We start from the raw sequence: 13603 nt of genomic DNA on the forward strand, positions 1-13603 counted from the left end.
GGCTCTACATTCCTGCGCAGTTGTCGGCTCCACTTTTAGCAGAGCTGTCTTCAGTTCACCATTTCTTCCCCAGAAGTCACACTAACCCTTTTCCAATCCTCTGTTCATGATCATAAGGATGTTACTTTTTTTTTTATTGCAAGAGTAGCAATTTCACTTTTAGTTCTTTAAGAACTGTTGGATGGACACCATTTAGACATAGTATTTTTTAAAATTCATTTTTGTCTTGAAGTTTATATTTTTGGGCAAAAGAGTAGCTCTTCACCCCTCAAAAGAAGAGTCTCTTTTAATGGATCAATTCCATTCTTTTCTGAAGACCTTCATTCTTTGTGACAGTTGAAGTCTTGTTACCATGGGAAGTAAATGCTGTTATGATATCCCTGATATTCACCTCCCTCTCAGTTTTTCCAGGTCAAGTACCTTGATCTCAAAGGAACAAGCTTTTTTTCTGAGAGCGAGGTGCTGATTTGCATCAAGCATACCAGCAGGAGGTAAAGATATAGTAGCATACAAAGTCATCCCTGGCTGAATTCTACACTTCAATGAATCTCTGTGTGAACAACTTCTACATGGTAAAAAATCAAACATGAATCTTTCTGAAAATTTGAACATATACTATATATGTGCAATTGTTTACAAACCCAGAATAAGAAAACAATATGATAGGTATAGAAATTTCAACACCCTTTCAGTCAGTACTATATTAACATCTCCTTTGGAAGAAATAACAGCATCCAAACATTTCCTATAGTCTTTCTCTTTTTGCTTTTGGAATTTTTTCCCATTCTTCCTCACAGAACTCTTCTAGCTCAGTTATATTTTAGGTCTCTTTGCAGACTCCGCATGTTTGAGATCTCCTCACAGATTTTCAATTATTCCAGTCTGGGGACTGTGAAGACCATTCCAAAATCTTTTACTTTCTTTCCTCTAAGTATATCATTTGGAGAATATTTTGGATTGTTGTCTTGCTGAAATATCCAAACTTTTTTCAGCTTCAATTTCTTCCCTGACTGTAGGATATTAGCCTGAAGACCAAGAAGAATCTGGCCAGAATTGCTCCCAAAATTGGTCAGATCTGAACAACAGAAACCACAGTTCACTGCAAACAACAGCTGAAAAGTTTAGCTGACACTGGAGCAATTGTCCACAGGTGCATAGTACAGCAATGTTTATACAATGGTGAACTGCATGGGAGAGATGTGAAAAAGAAACCTTTTCTCTGACTTCATCACAGAAGTTGTGGTCTCAAATACGCAAAAGAAAATCTTGATAAGTCTGAAACATTTTGGTACATATGACCTATAAAACAAAAATTGAACTGTTCAACCACAATCACTCAAGATACATTTGGAGAAAACAGGATGAAGCATTTGAAGAAAATGCTTGCCAACCATTAAGCACGCGGGTGGTTCTATTATGCTTTAGGGTTGTGTGGCAGCCAGTGGCACAGGAAATATTGTGTGGGTGGAAAAAAGAATGGGTTCAACTAAATATCAAGATATCCTAGAAGCTAATGTTCCAGTCAGTGAAGAAACTGAAGCTGAAAAGAGGCTGACTATTTCATCAACACAACAATTTGAAACGAGAGAGAAAGAAAGAAAGAAAGAAAGAAAGAAAGAAAGAAAGAAAGAAAGAAAGAAAGAAAGAAAGAGAGAGAGAGAGAGAGAGAGGGAGGGAGGGAGGGAGGGAGAATCTGGAACTATAGTAGGGGTATATGCAGTGATGGTCACCAACTTCAAAATGGTGGGTGTGATCAGACAATTCCAGCCTCACCCCTTTTTACTATGCATCACCTGCACGGTAAAAACAGGCAGTATTTTGCTCACCCAGTTGTGCCTTGTCATTTTGAAGCCAGTGACAATAGCTGTGGATGCCCGTTTCACAGAGATCTCAAACGAGCAGGGCACACATGCAGCTATAAGAATATTTCTGAGCTAGAATAGTTCTGCAAGGAAGAGTGAGGAAAAGATTCCAAAAGCAAGAATAGAAAGACTCTTAAGGTATAGGAAATGCTTGACAGCTATTATTTCTGCCAAAGGAGGTATTACAAAATACTCATTTAAAGAATGTCCAAGCTTTTGTATCTGCCATATTTACTCTTTTCTTATTTTGACTCTTAAACAGCTGCATTTTGTTTATATTCCAGCATGTGTTCACCCCTTAATTTAGTTTTAGTTTTAGTTTTATTATTATGGTTATTTTTACTTTTTTAAAAACAATAGTTTATTTTTGTATTTTGGCTTTTACTTCATTTGCTTTGACCTTTGCATAAAATCCCTGGGTAAGTAATTGCAGATCCCACTTTATGCAAAGGTCATAATGATCAGGGTACACAATATTGCAGAAGCTGATATGAAAGCTGGTGATCCTCAAAAGAAACCCACCAATTATTTCTTCTCAAAAGTACTAATGGAAATGCCTAAACTCTTAAAAAAACAACAAACAAAGACAAGGCCTCTCTCAGGTTCAGTGCTCCAAGTTAAAAAAAAAAAAAAAAGTCAAGTAAATCTGCAACTGCTTTCTTTCCATCTCATTCCCCAGATATATTGGGACAAGGCTCCACAAATTCCCAGCTAATATCCACAAGGCAAAAAGTTGGGTAAGGCTAACCTACAACCATTCACAGATTTTTATGCAAAGCATACAAGAGCAAGTTGTACTTATATTTTGCAGTGTAATATTTGGCACGATGAGAATGGGAAAAGCATTGCAAGACAGAAACAAAACTGTGGGGAGAGAGGACAATACACTTGAAGTACTATTCAAAGAAGTAGGCAGTTTTGACTATTTAAATCATCTCCCTCTTTTGCCTACCACACAAATAACTCTTTATGGAGATGGGTTAAGGGGCTGCTTTTGATATTTCCTTGGCTATGGAGAACCTTAGCAAGTTTTTGTCAGGATATCCTCCCTACTAAGTGTTGCCTAAGCAATCGGCTTCAGCCCTTTGTATATTCAGCACAGTCTTTCGCTCCAAAAAGAATTCAATAGTGTAAATAAACTCCAGATGCAGAACACCCCACTCAGAACATATCAAGCCTCATATGACAGGATGGAATCCATCATGTGCCAGTCATGTGGCTGAACCATGGGAAAAGTTTAACTCTTCACTATCTGATGCAGGCAGGCGATTCAGCTGCAAAGGCCTGGCTGAGAACAATGTTGACTGTTCACCAAAAAAGCAAGGGAGTCAAAAGCATCTCTCTCAAATATTTCAACTTTACCATCAAAGTAAAACAGCAGTCCCCAAAAATATCAAAGCAATCACAGGGGGTAAAGACCAGCACCCTAGTCAGGGTTGAGCTGGTTTAGAATGTTAAAATGGATATTTTTCCCACTAATAATGACTGTGGAGAATAGGGGCAGTAGGCAAGCAACATAAAATCATAATAATAGAACACTTTTAAGAGCTATCTGATTAAACTTAACAGAATATAACCAGACTTTTAAAAAGTCTGATAACAGTTACATTGAAAAGTAGTGTACATTTATAATCTACTGAAATACTAAAATAAACAGATGCTACAATAAACCATGCTGTCCAGCTATAAACTTCACTGGGAACTTTGCATAATTGCCTAACATTTGGCACAGAAATCATGATGCAATCAGAGAAGCTGATCTTGTGTAAGCTGTATATCATCTTTATTCAATATAGTTAACCTTTACATTTAAACTGAGGACTGTGGAGAAGGAAGAATTTCATATTTTGTTTTATTCTCCATTCTGAAATGCATACAATTTGTTTCCTGAATAAGAAAGATGTTCATCTTTTTTCCTAAGAAATAAAAGTATTATCAGATTATCTCTGCATTGCAAAGCTTTGTAACTTGCCTCTGCATGCTACATCAAATGTTTTAATACTACAGTGAAATTGGCATTTATAGCTAACCATGGAGGGCAATTTCCAAGAGGGTTTATATATCAAACTAAACTCCAGCTGAAGTATATGCCCCACCCCCCAAATTAGAAAGACATGGCTGCAGGTTAATGTTTTCCCAATCAGGTACCCCTCAAATTTGTTGGGCTACAATGTAATGCTGCCTGGAGGATTATGGGAGTTATAGTTATGGGGGATTATGGGGAACTTGTATAATGGAAGGCATTAGACTAAGGAGAGCTAAGATAAGCCATGGTGTGGGTGCAGCTCTTCACACGGCTGCTGTGATTTAGTTCAGGCTATCAACGTTTCTTGAAAAAAAAGTTTTTTTCAAATGCTGCAATTGTGCAAGCAGTTAGAACCCCCCCACAGTCACATAACCATGACTGTGGCCACCTTCAGGAGGGGTGTCTACAGATGAGTCAGACCTAAACTCTTTTGTTGGGCAATCTCTGCAAACCTTGAAGTTTTAAGTTACAGCCTCTTCATTAAACAAACTGCAACAAAGCAAGTGGAACAAAACTAAAGCTATTTTCACAGTACAAAAATATGGGGGAGGCCTGGAATTACAGCACAGCAGAGCTTCTGTTGGGACACGCTCAGAGTCCATGGAAGGGCAGAATTGTTTCCATGACAAGCATGCATGATGCAGCCAGCTTCTCTACAGGAGCCAGACTGTTTCTTCCCTATGAACTGGGGTACTCTTCTTTACTCTTCCCTTTTTTGTCCCTTCGCACTACACAACACAGAAAATGATGAAGAAGAAAGCAAGCCGATTGCTTCAACGATGCGTCTTCTATAGATGGATGGTGGAAGTTTTCATCCAGCATTTGAAAAGAAACGGATTGAACTGTATCATACCAGAGGCCAAAATCAAACAACATTTATCTGGACTATACTGGAAAAAATGGAGTATAAATCAGAGAAATAACTAAAACAGGACAAGAAAAAAAAATGAACCTGGTTATGGTAATTAGATGTACTCTTTTTAAAACAGCCATGAGTCTGCTTAGTCTTATATTAATTTGCATACTGTAACTTATTAGTCTATTTTTTTCTTTTACCAGAAGAGAATCTTGTGGTGTTTGAGAGTGATTTACAGCATAACAGGCATGAGAAGACTCAGGTGTGCTGAATCTTCTATGTAAGTTCCTAGAACAAAGACATCTATAATTCAAACCAGTTCAAATACTGGTTTGAACTGTGGGGCAATGGGGGAGGAGCCAATCAGCTATTGTTTCCTGTGAGCCATACGATGGGTAAGTCCAAATCTAACTAGAACGAATACCAAGCAACAATTCTAAACTGTTTTATTTAAGTGAGAAAAACAGCGGTGCTGTTATCACTAAACAAGTTGGAGACAAAGCCTTACCAATCTACTGCAGATCATCCAGTCCCAAATAGATTTTCAATCTAGCTTTTGCCTACTCCAACTGAACACAATGCCACCAGCCTCCTGCATCATGGAGGTAAGCAGCTGTCGGTCGCAGACTCTGGCTTCAAGTTCAGCGTGTCCCAGATCACTATCGTGGTTTCTTCCTCCCGAGTATCAACACTCCTATCTCAGCGGCAAGGAAGCACCCCATGCAAAGCAAGAAAAGACAGGGACACAGTGTTCAGCAGGCCTCCCACATGTGCACCAGTTGGGCCTGTTCTGAAGAAAATTCAGCCTGCCAGGAAAACACACCCTTCTCTCACATCGATCTGAAGATCCTTGAGTAACTGGTAATATCATCTCAGGGTAGGAATGATGCGGATGCCCTTTGTGACAACAGCCAGCAAACAGCACCAATTTCCCCTGAGGCAAGTTTGAAGCAGAGGAAGGGTCTGCTTTTAGACTTGTTGCTTCCAGGAAGGCGCATTCTTCTGCTTCAAGTTCTGAGCCTGGAATTCCTTAAATAAAACAGAGATGCGGAAACAAGTCCTTTTGGCAGGCAAACATACTGCCAGATGGAGTGGGAGGAGATGGAACATTTTTGCACAAGTCCTAGCCCTTTGCCAGCCAGCCAGAAAGATTTAGAATCTTAAACCTCTAATATCTCTACCAGCAAGCGCTAAACATCAAAGGCTGCTCCTTACGTTTCCTAACACTTAGTGTAATATTTTGTGTCCCTCAAAGTGGACGTCCCCTCAAGGAAAAGACACTGCCTGCCTTTCCAGCCTAAAAGCCTGAGTCAGTAAGAAAGGCAACCTTCACTCCCCTAGTAAAACAAAAATAAGGCACGTGCCCCAGTTGGTATGCATGAAATGTAAAGATCAGTTGAAAGGTGCCACATTCTCCATGCACGGCTTTGCCAAAACAAGAGAGAGAGATGATTGTTTAACATGGTTATCTCTTAATTGTGATGCTTCTCACTCTCCTGAGAGGAAAGAAATTTCAGGGCAGCTCTGTGGAATCCATTCTATGTGTGAAGATGATACTGGAGACTTGTGATATTTCTGTTAGAAATATACAGCTGAGCAAATGGGAAACAAGCAGGCATGTAAGTGCCACTAAAGTTCAAAGCAGCAGCAATCCAGCACTCCAAGAACCTAAAATTTGGCTTCTGCCAGCCAGAATAGTTACAGTAACCACCCTTAATTTCACACCTCTTCATGGTAGTAACATGGGAAATATTAGCCAAAGACCATGTCAGCTTGCCTCTTCTCCTTTGATTCTGAATAAGCGCAAACAGTTTAACTGGCCAGTGGTCATTCTAAAAAAGAAAGGTGTTACAGTAGATGTCACCTCCAGGAAGGCCATATCCTCTAGGAAACCTTCTGCATAATCTCACACGTGAAGTGGTGAATAATGGCTGTTCAACGGTGAGGAAAACTGCATTTTCTACATCCTCAGAAGAACCAACCAAGTTCATTATAATTCCACATTTGTCCAGGGTCAGCATGGAATGTTTCTTGGGTTAAATCCTCACTGAGGATTTGCCAAATTATCCTAGGATATGGTTTTGTATCATTGTTTACCCCAATCTGGTGTCCTCTAGATGTATAAAGCCTCAGTACCCAGTGGCCAGGCTGGCTAGCAAAACTGGGAACTGAAGTCCAACACATCTGGATAGTATCAGTTTGAGGAACACTGCTTAAACATTTAACTTGAACTGAAAGCCTTGGAATTTGAACTCAGAGCTTCATGCCTGCCAGCTGAAAATCTAGAGAAATATTCCTTGCTGCCTTCTTTATTACAACCATTACAGTATTGCAGAATTGTTAACAGCCCCTCCTATTCTACACCACAAAGTTAGATGTCAAAGAGCCTCTTACATTTCTGCATGTACATTTCCTACACTGGAACATTTTTATGTTGCATTGAAAGTGGCTCCTGAGGGTCCCTTAAGACATTCTGACCCTTTTCTAATGTTGTATGTTATTTACTTATTGTATATATAGCATCATCAATGCAAATGGAATTCCATCAAGTAATAGGAGACAGTCTCCCTGCACAAAGGAGCTTACAATCTAAAATTCAACAGGTCCTCAACAATGAAAGGGGAGAGACATGGAAGCAGCAAGAGGCAGAGGGAAAATAGATGGTGTTGCCAGATGAATAACTCCTACTGTTATTAATTAAAAGACTTTGTACAGCTATTCCATTTTTTCCCCCTTCATGAACTTTTAGAGGAATGAAAAGGGATAAAAGCAGCAGTAGGGGAAAAGAGTTACAAATGAGAAGCAATGTCATCAGGAGCCTTTTAAATGTTTACAAATGAAGAAGGACAACAGTGGAGTCCTTGGTGCTCTCTGAGCTTGGTTGTTTGCTTACAGATGTTTCATTACCCAACTAGGGAGCACCAGCTAGAGCACAACACCCAACTAGAGAGCATTACCCAACTCCAAGAGCACCAAGGACTCCACAATTCAACCCTGAGCTACCTATATTCCCTTCTACAAGGACAACAGTACAAGAAAAGCTCTGATCTGGAAGCACCCTTGATTATAGACTATAATTCTAAGATATGAAAATGAGGAAACTGAACTAGATATGGTCGGTTTCCATATGACATACCGTATTTCAGCTGGGAAATTGAGGATCTTTAGCCTTTCAGATATCGCTAAACTGCAGTTCCCAGCATCCTTTACTATTGCCTTTGCTGACCAAGGTTGTTGGGAATTATATTTCAGCAAGATTTAGAAGACCATACATTCTACAACCTTGTCTGGGCTGTTGATAAGCTTTCTTCACTTTCTCTGAATTCTCCATAGTTTATACTAAAAGTTGTATAAATGCAATATAGGTAGCCCTCAACTTATGACCACAATTGGGACCGGAATTTATGTCGCTAAGCGATGTGGTCATAAAGCAAGACATCATGTGACCACATTGCTTCGTGACCGCTATCCCAACAGTCCCGTTGTTGTCGTTAACCAAGAATCATGTGTCATTAAGTAAGGACCCACCTATCAGGGCCAGCCCAAGAACAACAGTGAAACAGTCCAGTTGTGTTAAGTTCCTTTATTTTCTTACTCCTATAGACAGAATCTTGCCAGACTAAATCTATACTATTGCAACAAGTAAATATACCCTGGGAGATCCTAGGGAATGGCTATCCTAACTTCTTTCGCTCCTCCTGCAGACTGTGTTGTCTTTTGTCTCCCTGCCCTTCCTGGAATGCACCCCCTCCTTCTTGATAGCCTTGATCTCTGCTTCTATCCCCCACATCACCCTCCTCTTTGTAGATACATTCCATCACATCACCCCAATCCAAGCTATTCCGGGCTTGGTCCCTCCCAGCCCCAAACCTCAGTAAGGTAAGGGACTGTCTCCAATTCCCCCCACCCCACCTATCTCCCTCCCATCTCTGTCCTTTTGGCCACTCTGCACCCTACTGTGTGGGGCGGCAAGCAGCCCCAGAACCACATGGCTCTGGGGCTGCTTGCCATGCCCCGGGATGCCACAGCCGCCCCAGCCCAAGCCCAGCCATAGTCACCCTTGCCACCCTGCACTCTGAAACCCCTGTTTCCCTATGCTCCGCTGCCCCAGCAGACCTTTGCCATCCTCTTGCTCCCGCTGACAAGGCATGCCCAGCCTGGCTGCTGGGCCGGGCTGGGCTTCAGCTGCAGTGAAAAAAAAAAGCCAAAAGCAGCCCTTGAGCTGCACTGCCAAAACACCCCTTTGCACTGCACTTCTGGGTGGGACTGGGCTGGGCTTTTGCTTCATGCTGCAAAAAAAAAGCCAAAAGCCCAGCTCAGCCCAGGAACGCGGCACAAAGGAGCATTTTGGCACGCTGCGGCTCAGGGGCTACTTTTGGCCTTTTTTTTTTCCCTGCAGCTGAAGGCCAGCCAGGCCAGGCACGCCTCATCATCAGCAGGAGCAAGAAGATGGCGAAGGTCAGCTGGGGCAGCGAAGCTCAGGGCAGCAGGCAGGCATAAGGACATAGATGGGGGAGAGAGGCAGGTGGGGGGAGTTGAAGCACCCCTGTGGTTGTAAGTATGGGCGGGCTACCAAGTGCCCAAATTTTGATCATGTGATTGCGGGGACACTGCAACAGCCATAACTTCAGGCACTGTTTGTCACTTTTTTCAGCATGTTCATAACTTCAAATGGTCGCTGGATGAATGGTCGTATGTCGAGGACTACCTGACCCCATTCTAGCAACATTGGAGGAAATCCCTATCATCTCTGTTGTTGATTTCAACATACTGGATGCTTTTAATACTTGGAAAGCTCTTCATTTTTTCTTGCAGCATAAAGCTGGCAAAACATGCCTGGCTCACAATGAATAATTCCACTCAGCAGGGCAAAAGGAATGCTGCTAGGAAATAAGGCTCATCTCCTGAAGAGATAGGCACACTGTGCCTAGGTTGTACTTCTTTAGATCACAAATGGGAGCAATGGTAGATATTCCTAAACGCACAAAAAAAGAACAACAAGCCCTCATCTATAAAACATCTACCTTAGCTTTCTCTTTGCCATGTTGACTTTTGACACTGAGGAATTTGTTTTTGTTTTTATGGGGGAGTTTTAAATAAATGAACATCTACCTGCCAGTTGAGGTAATACAATCCAGACATAGGTTTAACATCTCAGTGAGAAGTGAGCCAGAGAATTATAAGAACTCTGGGTGGAGGCTGTTTCTCTCTTCAAGGATTATGCAACATATGGAAAGATATGATTGCCTTGGAGGTAGCAAACATGGGAGGAAACCAATTATGACCAGGAAGGCTCATCCCAAGGTATGTAAAAAATATTGCTTCCCTTGCATTCAACTCCTGCTCAACTGAAAAATTAGCACAAATATACCAAGAGACAATCCATACCTCCAACTTATACTGGGTGAAGCTAAGATATGCCCCACTGATTTCACCAAATTGGGTTTAACAGTTAAAGTGAGCAGCTGAGTAACATAACCCAGAATGTGACCAACATATAAATTGAGAGCATACATGGGTGAAATGCTTAAGAAAAAAAAAAAGACAAAGAGAATGTTGTTTATCTGAAATGGGAAATGGAGTTGTCAAATTTTAACTGGAAGCAATAAAAAAACCGTAGCAAGATACGTGCTCCGATCCAACTACTTACAACTTTTTTTTTATAAATAGCACAGTTTCTGATACTTGATTGAAATGAATGATAAAGAAACCTCAGTAGGAAGTGTTGGTTCTGCCACAGCAGCTTTAACTTGGAGGCTGATATATAAAATAGAGGAGTGGGAATGGCTGCCAGGGAATGTGTTCTTCCAGTAATCCATCCTTTTTCAAGAGGCGTATGGCATGGTAATAGAAGACACAGGAAATTGCTTTATACTTAGTCAAATACCAACTCTAATACCATCAACACTGACTGGTAGCAACTCTCAAAGCTTTCTAGCTCTATCTGGAGTTGCTCAATAATCATCCTGTAACTTTCTATGTTCATTGGTATCACAAGAGCCCCACTTCAACGAGGTGCTGGTATAGCTACCGTACTACAGTCTTCATCAGATTGTACCTTTCACAAAATTGCACAATAAACCTTCTCATCCTCCAAGTTCTTTTGCAACCAATCAACCAATTACAGTGGAACCCTATTAAGTGGTCATGTATGAATCTTTGCAGGAAGCAGCCAATAGATTGGCTGCTGTTAGTGCCAACCAGAAGGGGTGGTGCCTGCCACTAGATTCTCTGATGATCAAGGAAATAACCTCTGGAAGCACAGCCTGCCAAATCTAGCCCTTGCTTAGGTGGAAATATTTCTCAGCTTTCATAAATCTAGTTTTCTACACTCAGGAAGAGATTTTCTGTTCTCTTCACCTGTAGGGCTACCAGATTTGGGCTGAAAAAATCCAGTTGGCTGTTGGATGACCAAGAAGAGGTACAAAAAATGTACCACCCCATTCTTGTTCCACAAGAAGCCATTTAAAGGAAGAGTGCAGAAGCAGGCCACAAAGTAAGCAAACTTACGTGACTGGACCCTTCCCTCATCAGAGCCCAGGAAAGCAGTTGAGCCTGTTCCTGCCCAGCAGATGAAGGAGTGGAGTCTTGTCTGGCTCTGTCTGGAGTTTTACACAGACCACGTGCACGTTTGGGCTTGCATTAAAATAGCTATAGACTTGGAGGAAAACAAACCTCACTTAAAGGGGAAAGTAGCAGCATTTTCCACGGTGTTATACATAGAAGTACAATACCACAAGGCTTTTAGCTACAGACCTGAGACAACATCAGCAGATAATTAGGGCCAGGAGCAGGACATCAAAAACAAAAAGTCCACAGCTGAAGGAAGCCATTATAAGCATTTCTTTCACAAAGGGAACAGTAGGCAAGTAACTACTGTACTGTCTTGCATCTCATTTGTGACAGTTTTCATTTCACATCTGAGCAATTTATTTTCTAAAAATACTCTTCCCAAAATGGCTAGAAGCCCAGGATTCCATGTAAGCAATTCAGTATCAGGACCGCACATACAGCATGGAAACCAAACTTCATTCAGATGGACACTTGCAAGTTTTCAGAATAAATCTGGTTGTGATGCCTTGATAAGCTTATACATTTCTGGACAAAAACCAAGGCATCCTCAATTTTATTCCAATTAGTTACATAAGGTGAAGTTCAAAAAGCCCCCAATTCTATCCTGCTTCTTAATTTTCCAGTAGGGGGAGCAATATGGTGCATACCAATGTGCCTCCAGATATCTTCTTTAGTGCCAGGCAGGTTCCTACCAAATCAGTCTATTCTAAAAAAAATTAAAGAATCATCAAATCAAAATAGGAATCTAAGTATGTTGCAAAACAGAGTACCAACATCTATTTGGTATTTGCTCCAATGCCCCACAAAGGGTCTCACCAAAATCTGGGGATGCTGCATTACTTTCTGATAAATGAGCGTTTCATGATTGGCCATGCCTACTGGGGCAGCCATTTTGTGAGTACAACAACCACCCACTTTTAAAATTTCAAATATGTCACTGGCCAAAAAGAGTAGCCAGGAAGATTAAAACACTACAGTTTGAAATCAGTTGTCTTTCTCTCACTGCCTCTCTCTTTTCCTTTTTTTGCATGTATAAATCTGCATAGTGTGTTCTACATCCACAAAAGCTGATATGTCTAATCAGATGTTTGTGAAGCAATCTCTGCCCTGGAGATCAGCTGCCAGGGAAAAATGTTGTTATGGTGGAGGAGAGGTAACAGATAGGTGGATTTCCAACTCTCCTTTTGTCACACATTCCTTGTCATATTAACAGGATTAGGGCTGTGTCTAAAGTAAACCCTGCAGCACCATTACAATCCAGATAAGGGTGCAGTTCTGTCAAAGTCCCACTGTTTTTAAAAGCGCATGATCTACAGACCCAACAATACTTCTTCATGCCCAGAAGCCAATCGTTTTAATGAACGTTACTTTTTGCATTGCAACACACATTTCATAAAGGAACTCTGATTTGCTACTACCATGTGCCTTCTAGCTCTGACTTATTTTGTTCATTGCCATCTCTGCCATCAAAAATGTTGCCTATTTTGGATAGAAGCTACTGACTGAGCTCCGCTCTTCTCCCTTTGTTCATATTTCATGAAGTTTAATGCCATTGTTGCAGACGTCAGATCTGCATCTAATTTAAACACATCAAGAGAAGATCCTGAAATCAGCATTGGAGAAGCAGGGTGAGATGGACTGGAGTCTAGCTATGACTTCCAATACATGCAGTTTTCAAATGTAGCCCTGCAAATTGCTAACCACAAATTTGGAAGGCTATTCTTCCAAGTTCACGGGGGACTAATCACACTGTAAAGGCTAGACAGCACTTTACAATTCTTCCCTTCCTTACCAAGAAGAAAAAAATTAAAATACCTGAAGTAGAATCCCAAGCAGTTATGTCTCTGTTAAGAATGAATTTAAGAATGTAACTACCCACCATTATTAAAATCTTTTAGGGCAGATTAAGACAGCATAACTTTAAATGCCCTAATGTATCACAAATGACAGCCAGCAAGCCTATGCTGCTTGTATCACATTGAGCAAAATAGGGATTTTGAAAGAAGAGGCCCTTATGTCCAGGACTCTGATACCCCCCTCCTGCACATAAGGGAACAATTAGTTACAGACAATTTTCCCCAGACCCAGTAACTTAAGACACAAACTCCAGTGATCTATTGCTGAGTATGGCAGGACACGTTGACTAACCACTGAACCACTTTAAAGCAAGGAAATTCCAACAAAAGCAGCAGAAACGGATTGACCTAGATCCATTTAAGGAGGAGTAGTGCAGGAATTGTTCTCTAGGACCATAAAAAGGAGTTCTGCCTTGGCTTACCATACAGA

At 41.1% G+C, this 13603-nt stretch overlaps 1 protein-coding gene across 5 annotated transcripts in view; it reads right to left on the reverse strand.

Moving 5' to 3' along the window:
- Positions 1-13603, reverse strand: part of LZTS2 (leucine zipper tumor suppressor 2) — a 64180-nt gene that overhangs the window by 40499 nt on the left and 10078 nt on the right. The window contains exon 1 of one of the 5 annotated variants that reach the window (XM_025164583.2): positions 11255-11339. The exons of 3 other annotated variants lie outside the window; for them this stretch is intronic. The gene's annotated coding sequence lies outside the window, so the exon portion shown is untranslated. Of the gene's footprint in view, positions 1-5252; positions 5736-11254; positions 11340-13603 lie in introns of those variants that run through there. One more of the 5 variants, XM_025164584.2, reaches the window with a different exon arrangement.

This window comes from Python bivittatus, unplaced genomic scaffold (assembly GCF_059951505.1).
Source record: "Python bivittatus isolate LINGU-HERP-01145 unplaced genomic scaffold, Pbiv_v1 ctg000980_np1212, whole genome shotgun sequence".
Lineage (NCBI taxonomy): Eukaryota > Metazoa > Chordata > Lepidosauria > Squamata > Pythonidae > Python > Python bivittatus.